The sequence below is a fragment of the Ictidomys tridecemlineatus genome, chromosome 9 (assembly GCF_052094955.1).
Source record: "Ictidomys tridecemlineatus isolate mIctTri1 chromosome 9, mIctTri1.hap1, whole genome shotgun sequence".
In the NCBI taxonomy this organism is placed as follows: domain Eukaryota; kingdom Metazoa; phylum Chordata; class Mammalia; order Rodentia; family Sciuridae; genus Ictidomys; species Ictidomys tridecemlineatus.
In genome coordinates this window covers 64,964,975-64,992,035 of record NC_135485.1, presented here as the reverse complement: position 1 = coordinate 64,992,035, position 27,061 = coordinate 64,964,975, and the positions used below count along the sequence as shown (strand labels likewise).

The 27,061-nt window shown below is 38.0% G+C and overlaps 1 long non-coding RNA gene and 1 pseudogene across 3 annotated transcripts in view; one reads left to right on the top strand and one right to left on the bottom strand.

The window, feature by feature from the left end:
• LOC101974433 (cysteine-rich PDZ-binding protein pseudogene) overlaps positions 1–27,061 on the top strand; it is a 54,019-nt pseudogene that overhangs the window by 24,564 nt on the left and 2,394 nt on the right. Inside the window, exon 3 of the transcript XR_013425858.1 lies at positions 9,839–9,933. The product of XR_013425858.1 is annotated as a cysteine-rich PDZ-binding protein pseudogene (transcript). The remainder of the gene's footprint in view (positions 1–9,838; positions 9,934–27,061) is intronic.
• On the bottom strand, positions 14,919–26,345 carry LOC144366751 (uncharacterized). Of its 2 annotated transcripts, XR_013425857.1 has the most exons (5): positions 26,197–26,345; positions 19,860–19,986; positions 18,253–18,362; positions 16,700–17,631; positions 14,919–15,639 (listed from the first exon to the last, which is right to left on the bottom strand). It is a non-coding gene; the product is annotated as an uncharacterized LOC144366751 (long non-coding RNA). The 2 variants fall into 2 exon arrangements; XR_013425856.1 differs by lacking the exon at positions 19,860–19,986.

Genomic DNA, 27,061 nt, shown 5'->3' with positions numbered 1-27,061 from the left:
GAATTTATAGTGTCTCTGAAGGTTTCTGGTACCTCCCAGTGTAGGGGAAGACAAATAATAAAAACAACCAATGCAAACAATATAAAGCATTAAGCCAAATAGTTTCTGCTATGACATTTACAATGTTTGTTGTCACAATAAACAGAAATGATGTGATCAGCTTTTGTTCTCAGTAAAAACAGTTAAGTTTGCAAAAGGGTTTACAATTTAGAGAGGTGAACAGGGAACAAAAAGAAGAGATGTAGGATGTGATGATTATGGGGAGGAGGGGAGAATATATAAGGAAAAAATTAAAGGAATAGTGAGAGAGTGAACAATAGAGTTAGGCTGTTAGCAGAAAAAAGAGATAAAGAGAATCAAGGGAAACAGTTGAGACAATATATATATATATATATATATATATATATATATGTTGAGGACTACTAGTCAAATATCATAGTCCTCAAAAGACTGAGTCTTGAAAAATAACTGCCTTCAAAAAATTCTAGAAATTAGGAAAAATGAGACAAATATGTATATGTGTAAGTGCCCATGAGCAATTAAACTCACAATTAAGCAGAAAGAAAATTTTTTTCTCCATGAAAAGTTAAGGAATTTTTTCATTGCAGTGGCCACAAATGTCAATGGGAATATGTTTTCATCATCTATTCCCAAATTTACTTTTCATTTCTTCTTGAGGTATGTAGTATGTATGAGAGTGTTGGCTACAGGCTGTCAAGTCCTTTCTCTTTTTGATTTATTTATCAAGTTGCCAGTAAAGAGTTCAGAAATTCTCAGCTACCCTTCTTGTTTGTGTTACTTAGAGTGGGATAGAATGCGGTGTTCCCTTGGTGTGGGATCGTTGTAGTGTTCTGTGAGACGAGTTCCCATACATGGAGCTCCTGAAAGCATGATTTAGGACTAGGTTGGTTCTGGGCAATTTGTTGAATGTTGACTGGTTTGAATATTTTAAATTAGTGCACCTCTAGAGCCCAGTAGCTATCAGTCCATGCTGGGAGACTACTCCCTGGAAATCTCCCCTGAGTTCCACTCATGCAGTGGAGGAGCCAAATCTTCACCCCTTTATCATCTTTAAGTCCCACTTTTCCTGGACTCTTGAGTTCAGTGTCCAAACTCAGTTACTCCTGCCCCCACCCTTTTGAATTTCTGTCCAGGCTGGGTCCTCCAGCAAATGAAATTTGCCCATTGGTGATCTCAGGTTGGTTTTTTACTTCTTCTGAGTGGAGTGTTTCATTAAGTTCTGTAGTACTGGCTTGGTAGTCAAGCACTGTTTCAGTTTCTGCTACTCTCAGAAGATTTTTATTTCTTTTTTAATGTTGAAGGATGATTTTGCTGATATAGCAATTTTTTAAAATTTTTTTTAGGTGTTGATGGACCTTTTATTTATTTATATGCAATGCTAAGAATCAAACTCAGTGCCTCATGCATACTAGGCAAGCATACCACCACAGAACCACAATCCCAGCCCTAATATAGCAATCTTGATTGACATTTGTTTTCTTTCACAACTTGGAACACATATCATCCCAGGTTCTCTGACAGTTTAGGGTTTGTGCTTAAGAAATCATAAGTAATTCTGAATGACTTACCTCTAAATGTGACCTGACATTTTCTTTTTGAAACTTTAAAAAAATCTATCCATGTTCTGTTTAATTTCTTTCATCTGTCTAATTGCTCTGGCTAGTGTTTCAAGAATTATGTTAAATAGAAGTGGTGAAAGAAGGCATCTCTGTCTTGTTCCTGTTTTTAGAGGGAATGCTTTCAATTTTTCTCCATTTAGAATGATGTTGGCCTGGGGCTTAGCATAGATATTCTTTTTGATGTTGAGATATGTTCCAGATATCCCTAATTTTTGTAGTGTTTTGAACATGAATGAGTTCTGTATTTTGTCAAATGCTTTTTCTGCATCTATTGAGATGATTGTATGATTCTTATCTTTAAGTCTATTGATGTGATGAATTACATTTATTGATTTCCGTATATTGTATCAACCTTGCATCCAGGGGATGAACCCCACTTGATCGTGGTGCACTATTGTCTTGATATGTTTTTATATTCAATTTGCCAGAATTTTATTGAGAATTTTTGCATCTATGTTCATTAGAGATATTGGTCTGAAGTTTTTTTTCTTTGATGTGTCTTTGCCTGGTTTTAGAATCAGGGTGATATGCCTCATAGAATGAGTTTAGAAGTGTTCCCTCTTTTTCTATTTCATGAAATAATTTGAAGAGTATTGGTATTAGTTCTTCTTTAAAGGTCTTGTAGAGCTCAACTGTGTATCCATCCAGCCCTGGGATTTTCTTGGGTGGTAGGTTTCTGATGGCATAAATGGATGAAGTTGGAGAATATAATGGTAAATGAAGTAAGCCAATTCCAAAAAACCAAATGCCAAATGTTTTCTCTGATATAAGGATACTAATGAGGATGGGGGCAGGGAGCATGGAAGGAATAGATGAACTCTAGATAGAGCAAAGGGGAGGGGAGAAGGGCATCGGCACAGGAGTAGGAAAGGCAGTGGAATGAGATGGACATCATTATTCTAAGTACATGTAAGAAGACATAAATGGTGTGAGTCTACATTGTATACAACTAAAGATATGAAAAATTGTGCTGTATATGTGTAATATGAATTAAAATGCATTCTTCTGTCATATAAACAAATTAGAATATATTTAAAAAATAATAAACTAAAAAAAATTAAAAACATTTTTTAGAAGTCTATCCTTGTTCTGTATGTTGGGTATTTTAATTATAGTGCATTGTTAAGAGGTTCTGTTTTGATTTTGTCTATTTGAGGTTCTGAATTTTTTCTGGTTCTGGATGTTCATCTCATTCTTAAGGTTTGTAACATTTTGTGTTATTATTTCCCTAAAGAGCTATCTATGCCATTAGCCAGCAATTCACAGTTCTCTTCAATTCCAATGATTCTTCAATTTGGTTTCTTAATGTTGTCCAGAGATTCTTGTATAGTCTAGTCATGGTTAGTTTTTTTCTTTAATACTGTCTGAAAGTTCAAGGCCAGCTCCTTTGTTTTCCATTCTGTCTTGAGTATGATCTACTCTATTAGAGGAATTTTCAACTAACTGAACACTTAATTTATTTTGTTTTTTTCATTTCCAAGATTTATGATTGGTTCTTTCTCAATATCTCTGTGTCCTTACTGAATTTCTCATTGATATCCCTTACTGACTCCTTTAATTCATTCAGTTTTTTTTTCTGTGTTCTCTTGGAATTCATCAATCATTTTTATAATTGTCCTTTTGAATTCTTTATTTGGTATTTCATTCACTTCAATATCTTTGAAGTCAGTTGCTTACTGATGAATTATAAACTTAAAGAGGTATCATGGGACCTTCCCCCCTGTGTTGGATTTTATGCATCTGTTGGGATGGATTTCTCTTTTACTATTATTTTTTTACTTTTTATTTTTTTGTAGTACAGTCTTTTGTGGGAGACCAATCTTGCATGTGACAGAATCACACTCTCTGGCTGGGTTCTGAGGTGCTCAGTCACAGAAATGTGGCAGAGCTTTCCCCACCCTTCTTGGGTCCGAGGGTCGGAGGGTCAGTGTCTCCTGCATGGGTGTGTCTTGCTACAGCCCCATGGATGAAGCTATGCTCACCTGCTGTTGTTGTTATTATTTGTATTTATCCCCTTCTCTCATAGAGTTTTCGAAGGCAGTCTCTACTGGTTACAAATATCAGCTCTGGAATCTGGATAACCAGTGTGAATTTAGGACTTATCTGTGGGACTTTGGTCACATGTATTGGACAAAATTCTGAGCCTGTTTTTTCATCAGTAAAATGGGAACAAACTAGTCATAGTTTTATACATATTTTTACATTAGTTAACTGTGTAATGAATTGTATTTTATTTACACCCTCTTGTAGGTGTTGCATTTTGCAAGTAATATTTTCTGTCCTTTGTAAAACTTCTTCTGGTGTTACCATTTGGATATGAGGTGTCCTTCAAAAGTTCCTATAGATACAGGAATCTTCAGAGGTGAAATGATTAGGGTGTGACAGCAGTGACCTAATCAGTCCATCTTAGTTTGAATGGACTGACTGGGTGGTAACTGTAGGCAGGTGGAGACTGGCTGGAGGAGGTAGGTCACTGGGGGCTGGGTATGCTCTGGAAGGATTATTCTTCCTGGAATCCCCTTCTGATTCCTTGCTGGCATGAGGGGAGCAGATTCCTGCTGCTGTGTACTTCCCCCATGATGTGCTGCCTCACCTTGGGCCCAGAGCATTGGACTGCTTAGCTGTATACTGATACCTCTGAAACTGTGAGTCCCAAATAAACACTTCTCTAAGTTGTTATTGTCAGCATTTTTGATCATGGCAACACAAAACTTAATAAAATAACTGGTACTAACAAGAAGATAAGAATCTTGAAATGAGGAGGGCTTTCCATCCTACACTGAAGAATGGTCTTATTGCTAAGAATAAGTACAGTGAGTCTCTCATTTAAGAATGGTTAGCATTATAGGAATGAAGCTAGAGAGCCGGACCTGTTTGGAGAAATATTGAGAGTAGGTACACCAGAGGGCCCATGTCAAATCACATCTATGAAGGATGCCAAGGTTTAGGTTAGGAAAATAGATCTATCATCAGCTGGTAAGGGGTGAGGCAATGGGGAAGGAATCAGAGGCTGACTTAGGTTAATTCAAGGAACAAAGTGGAAACAAGTTGGGACAATTCCAACTTTTATTGTGAGCAGGGCTTAGTCACCCAGAACCCCTGTGTGTGGTTGTGGCAGAAGAGTGTGGCAGAAAATTAGTTTGACCTGGGTATAAAGACTTGTGTCACAGTTGGAGAGTGTTTGAGCTAATCTGATGTCCATGTGGGTGTCCAGCTCATGGAAAATATAGAGCTGCTTAGCCAGTCATCTCCCCCTTGCAGGGCTCACTATTCCCCTCCATATTTTTTACTTCCAGATAGCATCTGCAAACCCATTACAAGTTGTATTATTCACGGTACTTCAGAGAAATAGAGCCTACTGGTGTGTGTGTGTGTGTGTGTGTGTGTGTGTGTGTGTGTGTGTGAGAGAGAGAGAGAGAGAGAGAGAGAGAGAGACTGATTGATTGGCAGGCTGTGATCCACGCAGGGTTGATGCCGCAGTACATCCAAAAGCAGTCTGATGTCAGAGTTTCCTTTTCTTTGGGGTTATTTTTTTTTTCTATTAAGGACTTTGACTGATTGAATGAGGCCCACCTGCATTGTGGAAGGTAATCTGCTCTGCTCAAAATCTATTGTTTTAAATGTTATTCTCATATTTTAAAAAACCCTTCACAGAAACATCTGGAATAATGTTTGACCACATATCTGTATACTGTGTACTGTTCACACAAAAAATTAACCATCACACTATTTTTTATTCTTCTTTCACAAAGAGCCTCCTAGTGCCTTACACCAGCTAGCATATTAAAAGAGAATTAGGTTGGTTCTTGGAAACTTGAAACTCATCATAGTGATCTGTATTAATTTCTATGCTCTCATTATTGGACTCTCACATTAGCATGGCCTAATTTCCACTACCAGGAATAGGATGTGTGCTGTGCTAATGGGAAATGATATATTTAGTGTTTTGTATGATCATTTCTTAGTGTCTGTGTGCCTTTTATTGGATGAAAGCCCACATGGAGTGACTGGATAAAGTGGTCTTTCTGCTTACCCCTGCATTAGGAATAAAAGAGAAAATATGTGTGTGCTTGGGGGAAGAAATCCATTATTTGGCATATATTTATGCTATCATAATCGATATAATAAAGTTCATGTACTTTCTAGTTAGTAAGCTTTGCAGAGGATAAAGTAATTCCATATCAGCGGAAACCAGTGACTTTTCCCATGTTAAGTTCAGTTTTCAGTTATGTGTAAGTGGCATATGTTCCTCCATAAAGTTTCACAAGTAAGAACTAATTTTATAGGGCAAAGTAATTAGCACAATGAGAAAATACAATGAAAAAAATGAGGGCAATTCTTTTTAAACTTTATGTAAATATATATACTTAGCAGATAGGTAGCATTTTTTGAATTAGAGTTATGTTTTAAAACCCTGGTTTGAATTAAAGTAAATTTTGTGTGTGTGTGTGTGTGTGTGTGTGTGTGTGTGTGTGTTGCTGCGGATTGAACTCAGGGCCTTGGCCATGCAAGGCAAACATTCTACCAACTGAGCTATATCCCCAGCCCTGAATTAAAGTAATTTTAATCTGCTCAACCTTTAAGTACCACAGTATGCAAAATACCACAGTATATTAAACAGACATGTACTATTTATAAAATAAAATAATGGAGCTGGGTATGGTGGTGCATACTTGGAATCCCAGTGACTCAGGAGGCTGAGGCAGGAAGATTTAAGTTTGAGGCCACCCTCAGCAATTTAGCAAGACCCTGTCACAAAACTAAAAAAATAAAAAGGGTTGGGAATATAGCTCAGTTGCAAGACTTCTCTGAGTTCAATTGCCAGTACTTCAAAAAACAATTGTGTACCAATCTTTTTTTTTTTTTTAACTGTGGATTAAACTCAGGGGGGACTTAACCACTGAACTACAACTCCAGCCCTTTAAAAATATTTTATTTAGAGACAGGGTCTCACTGAGTTGCTTAGGGCCTTGCTAAGTTGCTGAGGCCAGCTTTGATCTGGTGATGTCAATGAGCTGCTGTGTCAATAAATTTTTCTTCCCTTGAGAAATGATAACAGTTTGAAGTCAACCTATTTGTTTCCATCCAAGATTAAGAAAATGACAGACAATATATACCTCTAAAAAATGGGGACACAGTCTCCTATTTCTCCAAAAAGAACTTAACATGACGCTTTGATTTGCCCAATGAAGAGCAGCTAGCTTTTGGTACTGGGGTGGGCCAAGGAATAGCCTGGTCTACTCTAGTTGAGGAACAACTGTCAGGTCTTCTTGGTGTTTTTTGGTCCCATTAAGATACAAAGAAGGGCACAGGACCATGAAAATGAACATGGGTACACTTTGTTCTACTTCTTGTAACTCTTTCCATGGTTCATGAACTCAGGAACAGCAATTTACACTTGTGGCAAAGGAAAGAATTCAGAGCTGTAGAGTTTATTAAAAAAATGAATACAAATGCCCTAAATATGAAGAGAATATGCTAAGCCCTGCAAATTAAAATATATTTCACTTCATATGCAAAAATCTGCAGAGTTAGCAGTTCCTTCTGCTCATTCCTATGATAAATGCAAAATGGTGTAACACACATAACAGGGACACTGGCAATGTCTAAAAAACAGTGAAATCCATTTATCATTTGTGAAAGTTATATTATTTTTGTCCCTTGCCCTACCTCTTATCCACTTTTTTCCCCTTTCAGTATACTACTCTGAGCTATGAGAGTGTAATAACCCTTTCAAAGGCCTTACTCAGGTTTCAGTGTAGCTGCTTCAAGCCACTACAATAAATATATGTGTTTTTTGTTGTTGTTGTTGTTGTTGTTAACAGATCAGTTTGACTGGTGGTGTCACAGAAAAGTATAGATTTGCTAGAATTTTCTCTGTGTACAGCAGGCTGTACCCTGCTCAGAGTTATTCCATGATGTATAGTAGAATAGTTTTCAGGCTATTCCTAACCCAGGGTTACTCCATTTTGTAAGGCAGTAGTTTGCCACAAGTTACTTCACTTTGAGTATAAGTGCTAAAGTAGAATGACTCTATACTTTGTTTATATAAGTAAACAATCACCATTGCCTAGCACAACCATAAGGCACAAAGTGATAAATTAATTGTGCTAATAAAATAACCACCTGTGAACTTATTAATCAGGAGCACATGGATATATTGGTATATTAAACTCATATAAAATCCAGGCCTATGCACTTATCAAATACAGCAGATCACTGAATAAAGCAACCCATCATCAAACACTCATAAGAGGAGAAGCATTGCAAGACTGGATATGGCGGCTTCCTGATCCCATCACCTGGTCACTTGTCATGAGCTCTGCCCAGGAAAATCACCGCAGGGACAAATCTCTGAATCTCTGTCCTTGGGCTTCAGCATAGTATGGTTTCTCCTGTCCTTATTGACCATACATGGCCTACTCCAAGCTGACACTCTGAAACTGCCAACTCTCTGGACTGTGGCCTAGAATAAGTTCCTGTACTTTGACAGCTCTTTGCCCTGAACAAGTTCTTAGGCTAGTTTGGCTGGCTGGTTCCTAATCTTATCTGACCACTTGATTGGTGACTAAATTTATCTGCTCACTGCCTTTGCTCTCAGTTCAGCTTCTAGAACCCTGTGACTGCCTTAACCCTTTCTTAGCTTTTTGGTGTGATGCTTGACTTAAGTGCTATAGACATTAGTAGTTAAGATTGGAATAAAAAGTATCAGTGATTGCCTTGCTTATGACTATCAGATGACCCACAAATATTTGGTGAACTGGTGTAAACTGTGAATTTTTTTGTTATTCAGTAAATTCTGGCATTGTAGCAAGACACAAACATGTTTTGTCTATGTTAATGGCATAGCTGGCTCATAATATTTTCTCTCCTGTTTCTATAAATCTCCAAAGTTTACACATGCCAAGGGGAAAAACTTCTCAGAGTTTGAAATACAGGCCTTAGATAAGAAGTGTAAAGAACTGGCATTGATACAATTAGTGGATTCTGGATCTGAGTGATTATTAGGTTCACCTGAGGTGCTTCTAAAAATGTACACTTCTGGTCCCTGTCACAGAACAATGCCATCTCAGATGGGAGGACTGGCAGTCTGCTGTTTTAAGATTTACAAGGTTGGGCAACCATTGACCTAGAGTTTCTCATGTTGATATATGTTTTCTAAATTACTGAGATGTTGTATGTAGTCCTCTAAAATAATGACAACAAAAATAGCAAAACACAAGAATAAAATAAAAAACTTTCATAGTATTTACTCTGAGCCAGGTACTATTCCAGACCCTTCACTTACGTTAACATAAGTGAATCTCCCTAATAGCACAATAAAGGACATACTTTTATTATTCCCACTTCTCAGATGCAGTAAATGATGGACAGAATGATTCAGTGTTCTCCAATATGACAGTTACTTAAGACAGTATCTGAACCAATGCCATATGGCTCTGGGATCTATGTACTAAAATAAATGCTCTATGGTCAAATATTGGGTAATTCTGTGCTCTTGGATTTATATCATAACAGTACATTGATGCAAAGTTTTGGGAAGTCTCTGTAAATAATCCTGCTTAACTTCGAATTGTCCAACATTGCTGAAATTTATCTCTGGAACCTTTTTATGTGTATCATTCACTGAGAAGGGACATGACTGATACACAATGATGGGGGGAAAAGGTGTCTTGATCACAGTGTTTTTACATTCTTATGTAGTGAGGGGTGAAGAGAAAATTTCTCTTGATTCTCTTAAGAATTTTGTCTACTAACAGTAGACAAATTAAATAGGAGAAAAGACCTAAAACTTTATTAATGTGCAAGAGGGAAAAATATCACAGCATGGAGGAAAATCACAGAAATGGGATCATTCCCAAGTCCAACATGATTAAGAAACTTATAAAATCCTTTTTCTATAGAGGATAACTGAAGGTTGACATTTTTAGGGAACAGAAAATTATTGTTAGAGGAACTCAGTGGGCTTGGAGAACATACAGTGGGCCTAGGATCATGTCTTTTGGTCCACAAAGCAGATAATGGAGTATAAATGATTCTGTATGAGACTGAAATAGAGGACAGTGGTGTGTGACAAAATTATATGCAGATGTATTGACAGACTTGTCTTTCTTCTTACAATCTGAGTTTTTAGTCTTTTCTAGTTAATAAATTTTAGTAAGAAAACTGAAGCCAGATTTGTGCTCCTCTTTTGGCAGATTTCGTCAGATTGACAAGGGAACTTTATAGAAAGCCTCTTCCTATACTTCGAGGGAGAGAAACAAGGGAAGGTGAGAGGGACCTTGATTCTGAGGTAAGTTCTAAGACCTCTTAGCATAGCAAAGTGCCAGGCTCTGTGGCATTGTTTTCTGAGCCCCAACATACAGTTTGCTGCTGTGGATCTTGTCATACAGAGCCCAGAGACTTTGATTTCAGTTGGAATCTCACCCCTACTGGTTGTATCATTGTGACTGATGTTTCTACCCTGTGGACCTTAGTCGACTCCTGTGTGAAATGAGAAGGCTGAGCTGACTGCCAAGTCCCTTTCCAGCATGAACATGTTAAAGACTATGATTTTTGATGGGATGCTCCATGAATGATGTGGAATGGACTCATTTGTTTTAACTAAAAAGAATGGCCTTTAATTTTAACAAGAGCAATTTAGATTAAATTTTTTAAAAATATTCTGAATGTAGCAAAGAAAGGACTTTGAAATAGTTTACTATGAAAATGTCTTTTAACAACAACAAAAATCATCTCCCAAAATAGGCTGCTAGAGTTTACAAAGCTCATTCATCTGCATGTGCCACATTTGACATCCATATAGGTGGAGATTATTGTTTCCACTTTTAAAAAAGACCAGCGAGGTTAAGTGACTTGCCTAGGAAAAAGAGCCAAGACATAAGTGAGCTGATATTCCAGTCCTTTACTCTTTTTTTAAAGATAGACAGAGAGAGAATTTTAATATTTATTTTTTACTTTTCGGCGGACACATCTTTGTATGTGGTGCTGAGGATCTAACCCGTTCGGCATGCATGCCAGGTGAGCATGCTACTGCTTAAGCCACATCCCCAGCCCAGTCATTTACTCTTAACTCCAAATCCCAGATACTTTCAAGTTTCCCACACAAGCTGCAGTTTCCATAGTGAGGGACAGCTGCTGATTTGACTACAAGGTCATCCACGTAGTAGGGTTGCATGTAGACCTTTATGAAGACAGAGAGTGATATTTTGGTTGAAGAGACAACCTGATAGTACTTAAGAATTGTTCTTTTGTACTTTCTGTTTTCTGGTTGGCATGTCCCATACTGCTTTCCTCTGCCCCATCCTTCCACCATGATTTTCTGCCTCACCTCAGGTTCAGAGTTATGGAGTCGGCCAACCATGGACTAAACTTCTGGAGCCATGAGCCAAAATGAACTTTTCCTTCTCTAATTTTTTTGGGGGTCACAACAATGAAACTCTGGCTAAAACAAATTGATACTAAGAAATGGGGTCTTTGCTCTGACTAACCTGATCTTGTGGTTCAAAATGTTTTGGAGTTTATGGAAGGAATTTTGAAAAGTTTAGAGATGCAGGCTGGAAAAGCTTTAAAATATTGTAAGTGAAGCTTATGGGAAATTCTGGTAGGAACTCAGAAGACCAGAATGCTTCTGAGACTGTGGACAGTAAAGACTGGGTTCATAAGGTTCAGAGGAGAAGGAGAACTCTAATAGAAATTGAACATTTGGCCATTTGTGTTACATTTTGGCAAAGAAGTTGTCTACATTTTGCCCATATCCTAAGACTTTCTGTGAGGTTGAATTTAAAGGTGATGGACTAATTAATCTGGTGGAAGAAACTTCAAGGCAGCACAGCATTCAGATTATGGCATTGATACTACTGGAGGCTTTTAGCCAAGTTTATTGTGAAAATCGGGAGCAGAAAGCAAAGCCAAAAGATTTGAAAAACTTGCAGTTTGACCAGAAAAGTGCAAGGAAACATAGGGCTAAGGAATACATGGTTGTCAAAGAAATTGCAACCACAAAAGAAATGCTAAATAGTTTACCCAGAAATGATAGGAAGTTTCTCCAGCTGCCCGTGCTGGTGAGATGAGCTGGGTTCAAAGGAGCTGGCTAAAACATTAAACTAAGAAAAAGGTGAAGAAATCACACAACACATGAACATGAGTTTCTCAGGTTGAAGGTGCGACTGCTCTGTGAACTTAAGGGTCAGCTTCCATGCTGGACAGCACTGGAAAGAGAGAGAGCGGGCACCTGGAATCTCTTTATTTTATAGGGGGGATACTTAAAGGAGCTTCTATGGGATGTTCTTCACCAAATAAGGCAGGAGATAGGGTTTCAAAAGGTGGAGTCTTGCTTTGTGATGTCTTGTGGTCAACAGATTGATTGACATCTTAGCAAGACACACCCATCTCAGGTGCTTTGTGGGTTCACAGGCAGAGCAAGAGGAAAGGCACACTTACATCACACAGCCATCAGCGTGCAATGCCAGACCTGTCCCCTCATATTGCTCCAATGAGCATAGCTCACACACAGAGTCTATGGATGGCCCACAACAAGGAAATATGGCTTGAGCGCATCTCAGGAATTGGCATGATCACACCCATTTGAAGCTCAAGAATGTAAAAATAAAATAAAAGTTGCTTTGAGAAGAGACCATGTATGTATCCTGCACTGAGGGCCGAGGAAGTTGTTTCACTGTGCTCAGCCTCTCAGGCACTCAGAGGCTGCTGCATCCATAGTCTTACTCAAGAGGCAGAAATCCTTGGCATCAACCACATAGTGATGGTTCTGCAGGAATGCAGGGTGCTGGAGTTGGGTCATGGAGGCTTCCACTTAAATTTCAAAGGAAAGCCTGAGAGGCTAGGCAAAGAGCATAGTTGGAATCCCTGAAGGCAGCCATTGAGAGGGCAATGTGTAAAGATGTGAGAAGGAAGTCAAAGCTGCAATGGAGACCTCTGAGATTAAGAGATGCCAATAACATGGAATATTTGCCAAGAAAAGTAGCGGAAATCTACCAAAGATAGGCCAAGGGAGAGGCTATCTGTTTTCTAGCTGGGAAGACCATGGGCGTAGAGTTACACAGCCCTTTGGAAAGAGCATCACAATTCCATGTGCCTCATATATGTGATATGGATCTACAGGACTTGTTTGCCCAGTTGGATTTTAGTCTGGCTTTGGTCCCATCTCTTCCTTCTGTGTCCCTATTTCTCCCTTATAGAATGGAAATGTTTACTTTGTGTCATTGTATATTGGATATGGGTAACTTGCTTGTTTTTTTAAAATATCTTTTTAGTTGTAGATAGACACAATAACTTTATTTTTTTTATGTGGTGCTAAGGATCGAACCCAGTGCCTTACACATATAAGTTACATGTTTTACCACTGAGCCACACAACCCCAGCCCCACAACTTGCTTTTGATCCTTGTAGGGGAATACATCCAAGAGTTTTCCTTGAGTCTCAGATAAGATTTTGGACTTACACTTTCGGGTGATGTTGGAACCATTAAGACTAGGTATTCTTGGAAATGGACTAAATGTATTTTGCATTGTAAGATAGGTATGAGCTTTGGGGAACCAGGGGCAGAAATTATGGTTTAGATATGAGATGTCCCAAAAAGCTCATGTGTGAGACAATGCAAGAATTTTCAGAGGTGAAATGTTTAGATTATGAAAGCTATAACCTAATTCATGGATTAATCCATGGATATGGTATAAGTGGGAGGTAACTATGGCAAGTAAGGTATGGCTGGAGAAAACAGTTCACAGGAGAAGTACCTTTATATTTTTTGAGGTTTATGTTTTGTTCCTGGTGAGTGAGGCTTTCTCTCCACTCCCTGGTGTCCTAAGCTGGTTTCCTCTGCTTACCTTTCTGCCTTGAAGTTCTGTCTGACCTCAGGCCCAGAGCTATGAAGTTGGTGGACCATGGGCTGAGTGCCTCAAACTGTGAGCCGAAATAAAATTTTCCTTATTATGGGTTGTATGAAAGATGTTCCCCCAAAACTCAAGTGTGGGACAATGCAAGAAGATTTAGAGGAGAGAGCCTTAATCCAATAAGTGAATTAATCTCCTGATATGGATTAACTGAGTGGTAACTGAAGGTGGGTAGGGTGTGGCTGAATGAGGTAGATCATTGGGGGCATGATTTGGGGGGAAATATTTTGTATCTGGCAAGAGAAGTCTCTCTCTCTGCTTTCTGATCATCATGTGTGCATCCCTCCGCCACACTCTTCTGCTGTGATATTCAGCCTTACCTCCAGCCCTAAGGAATGGAGCCAGCCTTCTATGGACTGAGACCTCTGAAGCCATGAGTCCCTAAATAAACTTTTCCTCCTCTATAATTGCTCTTGTCAGACCTTTTAGTCACATCAGTGAAAAAGCTGGCTGAAACAAATTCATACTGAGAGCGGGGTTGTTGCTATGACTAACCTGACAATGTGGTTCATTGTCATAAAGCTTTTGGATCTTTTTGGAATTTGTGGGATGAATTGTGAGATGTTTAGCAGTGCAAGCTATAGGTTTCTTAGTCACAGCAGCAAAAAGCTAGCTAGAATATTACTCCTTTTAAAAAATAAAAATGAATGTTTTTTTCCTTTTTATTTTCATTTCCAGTAAGTTAAACACTACAGAGACCCACAAAGCAATCAAAGAGTAGTATCTAGTATGGAGCTAGGATTCTGGCCATAGTTAAATGGTGAGGATGTGGGCTCTATTTATAGTAAATTATCATCATTATCAGGGTCTCCTGCTTTTCTCTTGTTAGGTGTAGCTGGGTATTTTTATATTATTTTCCTGAATTGTCTATCATTATTTTGCTTCTATAAATTAAGTGAATGAATCTAGGCCATTTACACAATCTAAGATATGATTTCATCTATTAAAACTGGTATTTGGACATATATTATAGAATCAGAGAGCTACAGGTTAGCAAATCTTTTCAGTTAGGTGTTTGTTTCCTTAGAGTTTCAGATACTTTTTACATTTATATTATAGAAAATTTCCAGCCTGTACAAAGACAGAAGAAATATAAGGAATACTCATGCTGTCATCATCCACCTTTACTAGTTATCAACTCATGGCCAATTTGTTACATCTATAACACAGGCACTACCCAGCCACTACGCTTCTTAAAAATAATAGTCATTATACCACTTATTTTGAGATATTTGAATAATAAGGCTTTCCTGCTATTTTAGTTAGAATATCAGTGGAAAAACAGGAAGAATTAAAGGCATACTCAAGATTTTAGCTAGAAGAGAAAAACAAATAGTTTTGAGAAACATTCAATTGACACCAATTTTCATGAAAAAGAAATAATATTTCCTTTTATTATGAGACAAAACAACATAATAGGATATTAATTACTTGTTTTTTTAAAAAAATGCTTTATATTTCACAAAGTGCTTGCAAATAGATTTCATGTTTGGCACTCATAGGTGTATGAAATAAGTAAGATCTCATTCTATTTTAAGGAAAATAAAAAATGTTCAGAAATAACTTATCCAGTGCTGCAGGATGTGGCTCAATGATCGAGCACAGGCCTAGTCTGCAGAGTTCCTGGTTTTGGTCAACAACAACAACAACAAAATAAATAACTAAAAAAGGAGAAAGAGAAATGATTTATCTAATATCAACCTCTGATTAATGACAGTAATTGGACTTCAAACTAGTCTTATGTTCAAGTCCCCTCTTCTTCCTATTAATAGCCTGAAAATAGAATCTAAATGAAGGATTAAATTTATACATATCCATTGTATATAAATTAGTGATCTTTTGTTATAAATGATGCAATATTAACTCAAACAAGCTTAGGCAAAAAGGAGAATTTGGGAGTTCAGAAATTAGGAAGTGGAGGTATAGGTCATGTTCAGATATTGCACGAAACAGGTATTCAGATGATAAACTGGAAATCCATCTCTTGCTCTGTCTTGGTTCCACTCTCACTGATTTTGAGTGCATTCTCTGGCACGTTTTTTCCATTGGTGGCAAAAGGCTTACATTTTATCAGTTGATCAACCCTAGCAGAAATAAGTTCACACTGATTAGCCCAAACTGAATCAAATGTCCATCCTTAGAGTAGGTATAGGGTTTGCCTCATCTGCACTGTGCCTCTAGTGAGATGCACACTCTGAGAAATTGGTGCATAAAAAAGGGGAAATTTGAATGTTGGTACATTAACAAGGGAAAAAGAGTACCCAGCAGATCAAAGGCGCTAGTTGTCTTTATCCCAGTCCTTACAAATGAGCAGGAAGTTAAAAAAATATATAAATTAGAAAGGGATTGGATACCCTAATACTCTCAGCTCATCAGACAATCTGCCCACTCCCAAAACTTACTAAGGAGATAACAATGCAATTACATAAAGCTTTATGACTGGGGTGTATTCATGGTTTTATGATTGGGTGGTTCTAAATCAAAGGGCTTTTCATGTTTACAAAACACTCTGTGTACATTATTTTAGGTAAGCTTCACAACAACCCTGAGATAAATACCATCAGACTCTTGACCTGGAAGACAAAGAAACCTGTGAGACTGTGGGTGGAAGGCTTTCAACTGAACTTATCTCATGCTCTTTCCTAAAAATGACATTTTGACCTCCTCAGTAGGATTGAGGATCACAGGACTCAAAGGGTGCTTGACTACCGCAGCAGAGACCTGGGTACTGAAGATAACTCCAGTAGGGGAAACAAATCAGCACATACAATACAGATGGTATGTTTTCTCCATCTGCTTATTGGAATAGACAGAAAATCTGAGCCCATGTAGCCACCCCAGTAGCTAGCTGGGCATGAGTCTGAAAACAGGTGAAAATCTAATTAACTAAGCAGAAGACAAACTTGAGAGATTGTTTGGACAATGATAAAAATTATGAAAGCTGCAATTAGAACAAACAGAAGGGATTCAGCCTGAGCCTAAGAGGAATTTCAGAAAGGAATGACAGAATTGTGGCAGAAATTACCACCAAAGAAGAGAAATTTTCTTTCCCAAAGAAAGATCTCAGACTGAAAATTTGAGCAAACCCCATGATCCAGGCAAATTGTTAACAAAACAACAACAACAATAATAATAATAACGTACCTGGAAATATCCTGACAGAATTTTAAAAATTTAATGATACAGGATAAATTCTATAAGCATCCAGAACAAGTTTGTTATCCACAAACAAAAAACAATCGGGCTGGCCTTAATCTTCCAGTGATATCTCAGTCAGGTTCTTCCCTCAAGCTTGAGCTTGTGACAAAGGCTGGTGTGCTGGCAGCTGAAGTGGTGAATTGATTCCAGGGAACAGGACTTCAGTTGAGAAGAGAGGAAATAATGAAGGAAGAAAAACTGACCCCACGCTGCATTACTGAACTTGTTGGTGCTACAGAAGACTGGGACTTATGCCACCTTTTGAAGACCTCAACAGAAGGAACCTCAGGCCTATCTACCTCAAGGTTGGGAGAAGAGAGTCTTTATCTACCAGCACTCATCCCCCATTCGTTGGCATTGCTGGTTGGGTAGGGAGTGTGGCTGAGCTCCCGTAGGTCTCCCTATTGTTTGAGAAGCCTCAGGGCAGAGAGGAGGAGAGCTGCCACCTACCATGGGAGAAGGGCTAACAAGTCAGACAATGGCTGGTGTGAAATGTGGGCATAAAGGTATCTGATAGAGAAGGCAATGGAGCAACCTCTACAGTACCATGGAAGAAAGAGGGTGTAGGCCAGGAATTTCTCAGTACATTGTCATTTGAATTATAACCATGAGAGAAAGGTATGTGGCCAGACATAGTAACACTTGCCTGTAATCCCAGGGATTTGGGGAGGCTGAGGCAGGAGTATTGCAAATTCAAGGACAAGGACAGCCTCAGCAACTTAGTGAGGCCCTAAGCAACTTAGCAAGACCCTGTCTCAAAAAAAAAAAAAAGAAAAGAAAAGAAAAAAGAAAGAAAGAATGAAGAGAAAAGAAAAAAGAAAGAAAGAAAAAGGGCTGGAGATGTGGTTCTGTGGTTAAGTATCCCTGGGTTCAATTCCCTATACCAAAAAAAAAAAAAGCATGTAAGGTAGATCCCACCCCACTCTCTACTCAAGAACATCTCCTGTCCTGAATCATTGCCTCTAACATACAAACAGAGTACTGTTTCTTTTGTTGATTTTATTTGGGATATAATTGATATACCAAAAATTTTACTTTCTTGAAGTATACAACTCAGTGTTTTTTTGTATATTACCAAAGTTGTGCCTCCATCATCACTATCGAATTCCAATACATTTTCATCACCCCCAAAAGAAATCCTGTACCTAAGGTAGCACAGACTCTGTCACTTCTTAGTGTTTGAACTATTGTTTGTCTCCCTCACAGTTATGGTTTGGATCTGAGATGTGGCAAGATAATGAAAAAGGTAAAACATAAGCATTCAAATATAAGAAAACTAGTGCTAGACTCATGTGTTGAAGGCTTGGTACCCAATGCAGCATTATTCAGAGGTGGGGTTTTAGAAAGTGATTGGACATGAGGGCTCTGACCTCACCAGTGGATTAGTCTATTGATGGCTTTATAATCTGAGTGCACTGTTGGGATGTTGTGGAAACTATAGAAGGCGGGGCCCAGTTGAGGGGAAATGGTCTTTGGGAATGTGCCCTTGGGAACTATACCTTGTCTTTGCTCCTTCCCCTCGTTCTTCACTTCTGGCTGCCATGAGCTGAGCGTTTTTCCTCTGCCACCTTCTACCCAGGCAAGGTCTTACACATGCTAGGCAACAGGCCTAAAAGAAATGAAGCCAGCTGATCATATACTAAAACTTCTGACATTGTGAGCCAAAATAAGCCTTTTTTCCTTAAACTTGATTTTATCAGGTGTTTTGTCTCAGCAACAGAAAGCTGAATAACAAAACAATTTTTTTTATTTACCACAGTATCTTCAGCTTTTAGAACCATGCTGTTTATTTTTTTGATTAAATTGATAAACATTCAAATGCTATAAGGATTTAGAAAATATACCACTGAGATACATTTCCTAAACAACCACTCAAAGATCTGTGGCAAGATAATGAAAAAGGCAAAACATAAGCATTCAAGTATAAGAAAACTAGTGCTAGAATGGTCAGGTCCTAAATATCAAAAAAAGCAGGAGATGACTGTCTTATATTTAAAAATTAGGAAAAAGGGAAAGAGATTCATCTATTTTAGAAGAAAGAAGAAAAATTTTATTGGGGATGAAATAATTATGTGACATTATATACAACATTCGGTAACATTATATAACAGGTATGTAAAGTTATTATATCCCATTTTATATGTGTAGAAAATAGATGAAAAATATCCAAGGAATTTGTGGCAATGGGGTACAATTAAAAGGGTATATAAAAGGAGAAAGGCTTTAACCCTCTTGTCTCTTCTGCATTGTTCAAATTTGTTTTTTCAATAGGTCAGTAGAACATCTATAATAAAAAGTTAAGAAATAAATAGAAAGGCCAAAAAATTATGACTAATATCAGTATAATTAGGCATGCCTGTAATACCAGCAACTTGGAGGCAAAGGCAGAAAGATTCAAGTTTAAGGCCAGCCTCAGTAACTTTGTGAGACTCTATCTTAAATTTTTTAAAAAAAAGGACTAGGGATATGGCTCAGTGATAAAGCACTATTGGATTCAATCCCTGTTTTTTAAAAAAAATATTTATATTTTAGTTGTAGTTGGACACAATACCTTTATTTTATTTATTTATATGTGGTGCTGAGAATCGAACTCAGGGGTCTTGCATGTGCTAGACAAGCGCTCTACCACTGAGCCAAACCCCCCCAGCCCCAAATTCTAAAAAAAAATTGGTAGGAGGCAAAATAGTTATTATTTGCAGATAATATTATTGTCTAATTAAAAACCCAAAGAGAATCAACTGAAAAATTCTAGAATCAAAAATTTGGCAAGACTGCCCATGCAAATATATTTACACATACAACAATAGCTTCCTTGTGTTGTAAGAAAGTATAATTAAATGATGGAATAATTATAATAACTTGCAGAATGTGTGCAACTTAAAAAAATACCCATAGCTTTCCTGCATGATTTCCAATTATTTTCACTTGCTTAGCATTCATTTCTGGTAACACTGAGTGACTTTCTTGGCATCAACTCTTTTTTCTTCTAGCAATGCTGGTTAGATTTAGAGGAGCACATGATCCAGGTGGGCTCAGTTGAATTGGTCCCCATGGAGTTTGGGTGGGGACTGGGTTGCACAAAGCTGGAAAATTGAAACCTGTGTACCTCAGAGCTGTTGTCCTGCAGATCAACCTATTCCTGCCACACAGAGCCCTGAGGCTACTAAGGTTACAGACGTTCTCTGTCTGGTTGTCAACTTCCTTGGGCCGGTCTGTCCTCATTGCTTCTTTGCCTGCCAGATAGAGATGAAGTCTTGGCTGCAAAGAACCATTACAATCACTACTGTAAAGTGGTGTCTTTTACTTGTCCCTTTCAAAGTTTCATGCAATTACAATCCAAGTTCCAATTGAATAAATAGGCCATAGACAGGGTCTATGTAATAGAAAAAACGACTTGATATATGATAAAGTTATGATAAAATTATGTACCATGAATAAAAAGAGAAAATAATGGGACATATTAGAAAAATTGGCAGTTTGTGGGAGAAACATATTTAGTTCTCATACTTAATATCTTATACTAGAGTAAATAAATAAAAATCAATCCAAGTGAATTAAAGTATTGTTTTTTAAGTAATTTTTAATTGTAGATGGACACAGTAGCTTTATTGTATTTATTTATTTTTCTGTGGTACTAAGGATCAAACCTAGTGCCTCACATGTGCCAGGCAAGCACTCTACCACTGAGCCACAACCGTAGCCCAAGTATTAAGTTTTGTAAGAAGGATATAAATGTTGAAAAGTCTTAATTAAATCTCTGATTTCTTTGTAATAGACTTCATAAGCATAGAATAAACTGAAGAAATACAACAGAAATAGATTTAACAAGAAGAGAGATCAATGGATAGAAGAAGGAGACTGAGGGGGAGGGAGGAGGCAGGGGAAAAAGGGAAGAATGGTGGAATGAATCTGAGCTAACTTTCCTGTGTTCATGTATGAACACACCACAGTGAATCCACCCCCATGCGTAGAGGGGAGGGAACGCGGGCAGGGGGAAGGAAAGGGGAAGTACTGGGAACTGAATTAGGGCAAGCTACATTCATATCTGTATAATTATGTCACAACGAACCCTAATATTATGTAATACTAAAAGGAACTAATTGAAAATAAATTTAACAGCATAAATTAGTTAAAGTGCCTTGTTGATCTAAAAACTAAAAAAAAAAAAAAGGCAAGCTTCTTACTTAAGTACCAATCTGGCCTACATAATTGCAGTTCTTCTTGTGTTGCAAATGAATAAGGATTTGCCTGCAAAGGCAAGGGATAGAGATGGCAGGAGACAAAAAATTTAAAATATTTAAAGTAGCGGGGCCAGCCTCAGCCACTTAAATAGGCCTCAAGAAAGTTAGCCAGACCCTCTCTCAAAAAAAAAAAAAAAGGGCTGGGGAGGTACTTCAGCTCAGCGCCTCTGGATTCAATCCCCAATGTCCCCCACCAAAAAAAATTTTGTGGGCCAGACACATAAAAACTCTTTCTTCATCCTTCAGTACTCCTCTCAGTACAGAGGTTTCACCTCCATGTCACCTAACTGGACAACTGCTAGGAAGGTGGCTTGGCCCCTGAGGCAGGAGAATCACTAGTTCAAAGCCAGCCTCAGCAACTTAGTGAAGCTCTAAGAGACCTTGTCTCTAAATGAAATATTTTTTTAAAAAAGGGCTGGGGATGTGGCTCAGTAGTTAAGCACCCCTGGGTTTAATCCCCAATAAAAAATAAAAATGAAAAATAAAAAATAAATTTTAAATATTGTGGCTTATCTTTAGAACTCCACATGAATTTGCTATTTGATCACATCTGTTTGTGTGAATATCACACTGCATTAAAGTGTGCTCAAAGATGGGCTGCTTTGTGACTTACTAGACCTCCTGGCACACTGCAGGGGAACCTGTTTGAGAAGCATGATGCCCTGTAGTAACTACCTAGAATGAGCTGTTGTCTCTGTGTGGCATGCCCTTCAGATCTGCCCCAGCTCACTCTTCAACAGTTTCTCTCTCTTATAATTATGCAGAGGTTGAATTAATCCTTCTCAGGATCTGTGTACTGGACTCTTCCTTCATCCTTCAATACTCATCAGTACAGAGGTTTTACCTCCTTGTTACCTCACTGAACAACTGCTAAGAAGGTGACTTTGCCCTTCTCTGCCCCACTGGGTACTACCATTGCAACACCTAGTGCTTGTCTGGAAATACCAGTGTCCAGCATAGCAGGGACTACTAAATAATGTTAAATAATGATATCTTCTTTTTGAATTGTTAGAATATTCTCCCATAACCACTTCTATGCCTTGGGCAGCAGACCTTGCCTTCCCAGCTAGTCAGTCCTCCTGCAATCCCCCAAGAGTACGGAACAAAAATAGCAGGTTACAGGGGTTCCAGGGGGATGAGAGACAGGGATGAAAACTTCCTGCTGAAGGGTTGCCAGTCCTGCTTCCTGCCATTTCATTCTGCCCAGTTAGAACCCAGGAGGGATATAGGATGGATGGTGGCATATATACTCCAAGTGTGTGTATGTGTGTGTATATATGTCCATTCCCCCAGGTACTGGGTGGGTTTGCCCTGACAAAATACATTGCTTCAAATCAAAGCACTATCTTTGAATTCACTGGTAAATGCAATGCACAACAGATGGAAGCTGGTCACAGTTGGTCCCGTGCATGTCCTTTTATTTCCTCCCCATGTGAAATGTGTCTATGAACATACACCATTTTAATTTTATTTTAATTTTGGTGGTGGTGGGATCTGATATAGAGCCTCCAGCATGCCAGGAAAGTGCTCTATCACTAAGCATCAAAACAATACAACACTTGGGGGCGGGCAGGTACTGGGGATTGAACTCAGGGACACTCAACTACTGATCCACATCCCTAGCCCTATTTTGTATTTTATCTAGAGACAGTCTCAATGAGTTGCTCAATGCTTTATTTTTTGCTGAGGGTGGGCTTTGAATTCTTGAACCTCCTGCCTCAGTCTCCTGAGCCACTGGAATTATAGGCATGTGCCACCATGCCTGGCCCAATACATCATTTTTAAATAAAATATTTTTAACATTTTCTCCTAACTTGATCCTCATTTCTCTTCCTCTGTGCCTAACTTCATTTTTTCCCTGTTTCTTGAGACTTTATAATAATAGTAAAAATTTTTTTAAAAATCTTTTAATTTATTTTCTAAAAGAACAAAACCAAACGCAGTTGGAACAAAAGACCTTTTTCTCCAAGGATATGTAGAAGGAATAATAGTTGAAATAGGAAATCAGGCTGTGCATGGTGGTGTACATGTGTAATTCTAGTGGCTAGAGAGGCTGAAGCAGAAGAATCACAATTTTAAGGCCAGCCTCAGCAATTTATTGAGGTCCAAAAAACTTAGTGAGACCCTGTCTCAAAATAAAAAATTTTAAAAAGGGTAGGGGATGTGGATCATTAGTACAACCTCCTCCCTGTCCCCCTCCATTCAATCCTCAGTACAACAAACAAACAAACAAACAAACAAAAACCATTTTGGTGGATTGAGGTAGAAGCTAGCTTTGAGAGTTTGAAAATAGAAATAGAATCAGGGAGTATAGATGATTGTAGGGTAGTCAGATAACTCAGAGGTTTTTTTTTTTTTTTTTTAAATTTTAGCAGCAACAATCTGAATGGCAGTATAGCTTCTTCAGCAGGATTCAGTGGTCCCAGTGGTAGGCTATGATGGGATGTCTTGTAGATTAAACACAAAAAAACCCCCAACACTGCTCAGGGAACACCAATGTAAACAATTATGATCACAGTTTGTTTAGAGGATTTAGCCCCTGAAATACCCAGAATTATCTGGAATAGATTAATTTCTGTATATTTCATTTGAAATATTCAAAATGTTAAATATACTTGCAAAATTAGTCTGAAATTTTATTTCAACCTCAAAGTGTACCCATCTGTTTTTGTTTGCATTGTAGAAAGTTCACTTTGGTGAGTTGTCATGTTTCTCAATAATGACAAATTAGGATACTATATTATAGTAATGAAAATCATAGAAAAAGCAACATGACATACCATTAATAATAGTAATAAAAATAAACAAAATTTTTAATAAAAACAATAGCAACAATAGTAATAAAAGTAAATAGAAGCCGGACCTGTAATTCCAGTGGCTCAGGAGGCTGAGGCAGGAGAATGGCGAATTCAAAGCCAGCCTCAGCAAAAGTGAGGTGCTAAGCAACTCAGTGAGACCTTGTCTCTAAATAAAATATAAAATAGAGCCGGGGATGTGGCTCAATGGGCAAGTGCCCCTGAGTTCAATACCCAGTACCAAAAGATAAATAAGCAAATAAGCAAATAAATAAATAAATAAATAAGCAATATGACTTCCTAGAGTGATTTTTCCTTTTGGTATTCTGGTGTTTGAGCCCAGGGGCTCATGCAAGCTAGGCAAGTGCTATTTCATTGAAGTACATGCCCAGCTCCCAATAACCCCTGCACATTTTAAAAAATTTGAACCAGGTTTCACTAAGTTTCCCAGGCTGGCCCTGAGCTTGCCATCCTCCTGCCTTAGCTTATTGAGTATCTGGGATTGCAGGGTACATCATTGTGCCTGGTTAAGGTTTTTTGTTTGTTTTTATCTAGGTGTTTCCTTTTTATTTATTCTACTGAACTTTTTAACTTGGAAAATTTCAGGCCTCAGAAAAACTATAAGAATATTGCAATGACCTTGTATTGCCATATTTGCCACATTTCTTAGTTTATGGCTTATGTAACTATAATAAACTAATACAAGCAATATTTTTAAATTTTTTTCTGAACCAATTGAGGGTGGGTTACTGGGGTTATAGAATCCTTAAGTACTTCATTGCAAATCTCCTGAGAACGAGGGCAATCTCACATAAGAGATTACATAAAATCTTTGTGCAGTGATAAAAATCAGAAATCTTAACATGGGTAATACTAACATACAGTTCAAATTGAAATTTTGGCAATTGTCCCAGTGATGTCTTTTATAAAAGCAACTCTTTTCTCCAATTTAAGTCCCGACCTAAGATTATATGCTTGATTTATTTTCATGCTTCTTCAGTTTTTTGGTTTTTTTTTTTTTAATCTAGGAAGATTTCTCAGCCTTTCTTTGCCTTTCATGACAGAGACTTCTTGAAGTGTTCAGCTTGGTTTTTTTTTTTTTTTTTTTTTTTTTTTGTAGAGATCTCAAAGGTTCTGAAAATTTTAATTGGGATAAAACTTGGATTCTAACTCATGAACCACCACAGATTAACAAAGAGTCATTGACCATCTCCAATTTTATTTTTCCAGTGTTGTCTCCCTTCTGACTCAAACTGATCCTCAAATAAAGAGCCTGATTCCTTAAAAAAATTGATTTTCTCATCTTTAAAATGGGGATAAACTGCATGGGGGTGCATACCTGTAATCTCAGCAACTCAGGAGGCTGAGGTAGAAGTATTTGAAAGTTTGAGGCCAGTCTCAGAAACCTAGTGTGACCCTATCTCAAAATAAAAAACAAAAGGGACTGTGGGTGTAGCTGGATGGTAAAGAGCCACAGGTTCTATCCTCCAGAACCAAAAAAAAAAAAAAAAAAGAAAAATTACTTGATTATTCAGGATAATATTGTTTGTTTGTTTGTTGAAAGATAAAATGAGAAAATGGATATGATATCATTCTAGAACTGCAAAACATTTTACAAAATGAAAAGCATTAGTCTTCCATGTAAATCAGTGCAACAGATTTTTTTTTTTTTAACCTGGAATTGAACCCAGGAATCTTAATCACTGAGCCACATCCAGGGCCCTTTTTATTTTTTATTTTGAGATAGGGTCTCACTAAGTGGCTTAGGGCCTTGCTAAGTTGCTGAGGCTGGATTTGAACTTGTGATCCTCCTGCCCTCAACCTCCCGAGCCACTGGGATCACAGTATTCATCACTGCGATCAGCATTTTTAACTGTCACCATGGATACATGTTATTCTTCCTAATAGAAAGAATACCATCTCTGTCTTCCCTTCCTTCTCCTCCTCTCTCTTCTTTCTTTCTCTTTCTATACAACATACACAGCCTCACTAGGAGCATTCCTTAGACACAATGTAACAACATAGCACCAACAGTTAATTACTAAGAGGAAAAAAATAACACTTGGAAGATTTCTCATTCCTGATGACTGGGCCATTAGACATATTGTCTAGAACGTATTTGATAACTTTGTTCTGAGGAGCAGCAGAGGTAAGATATAAATCCATTACATGAAAGGGAGCCTTAGAAAAATTCTAGGTCAGAGTGTTCATCTCCAAAGGTGACAACTTGCTCAGGCCACACAGCCAATTCAGAGTCAGGACCAGACAGACAGGTTTTGGCTCTTGGTCTACTTGACCTCACACAACCCGAGTTTACTCAGGCCCCAGGAAGCCAGTTGATAAATTAAAGGAATGCCATCATCTAAAGGGATCAACCCAGCCAGGGTCAGTTTGGTCATCTACTCACCTCAGGGCATCTGAATGAAAGGGCAACTGAGGAGGTTGAATTGGAGTGAGCGGCTTTGGTGCAGGTGGTCTCAGGGGCCCTGGCACCTCTCACAAGGTGGCTCAACTGGGGAGAGGACGGAACTCTCTGCTGGAGGGATCTTCACAGCTTTATTTATATAGAAAATATTTTCAAACTTGCAGAAAGATTGCCAAAATAAAAATAGTACAAAGAACACACAAACGCCTTTTACCCAGATTCGCCTTTTAAAATTTAACCCCATGAGCCTTATTTTGCCACTTCTTCTACTTATAAATTTTTTAAATGTAGTCTTTGAAGGCTGAAGTTGTGGTTCAGCAGTAGAGCACTCACCTAGCATGTGCAAGGCCCTAGGTTGGATCCTCAGCACCACATAAAAATAAAAATAAATGAAGGTATTGTGTCCAACTACAACTAAAAAATAAATATAAAAAAAAAATCTTTGAATAGGCATCATCTTAACCATTTGTTAGTGTATAGTTCAGTGGTATCAAGTCCATTCACAATGCTGACCTGCCATTGCCACCATCCAGCCACAGAGTTTTTCACTTTGCAAAATTAAAACTCTGTACCCATTAACATACACACACACACACACACACACACACACACACACACACCCCTTCACACACTCATGCATTTTTTTATGAACCACTTGAGCATAAATTATTTATGAACCACTTGAGTATAAATTATCTCACCTTTCCCTCTCTAGAAACTTCAATGTTTATTTCCTAAAAATGGGAATATTATCCTATATAACACAGTTCAGGAATCTGTGTAATCTACCATTCATCTTTCAGTTTTGCCAGTTGACCTAACAATGCTCTTTCTAGAATTTTCCCCT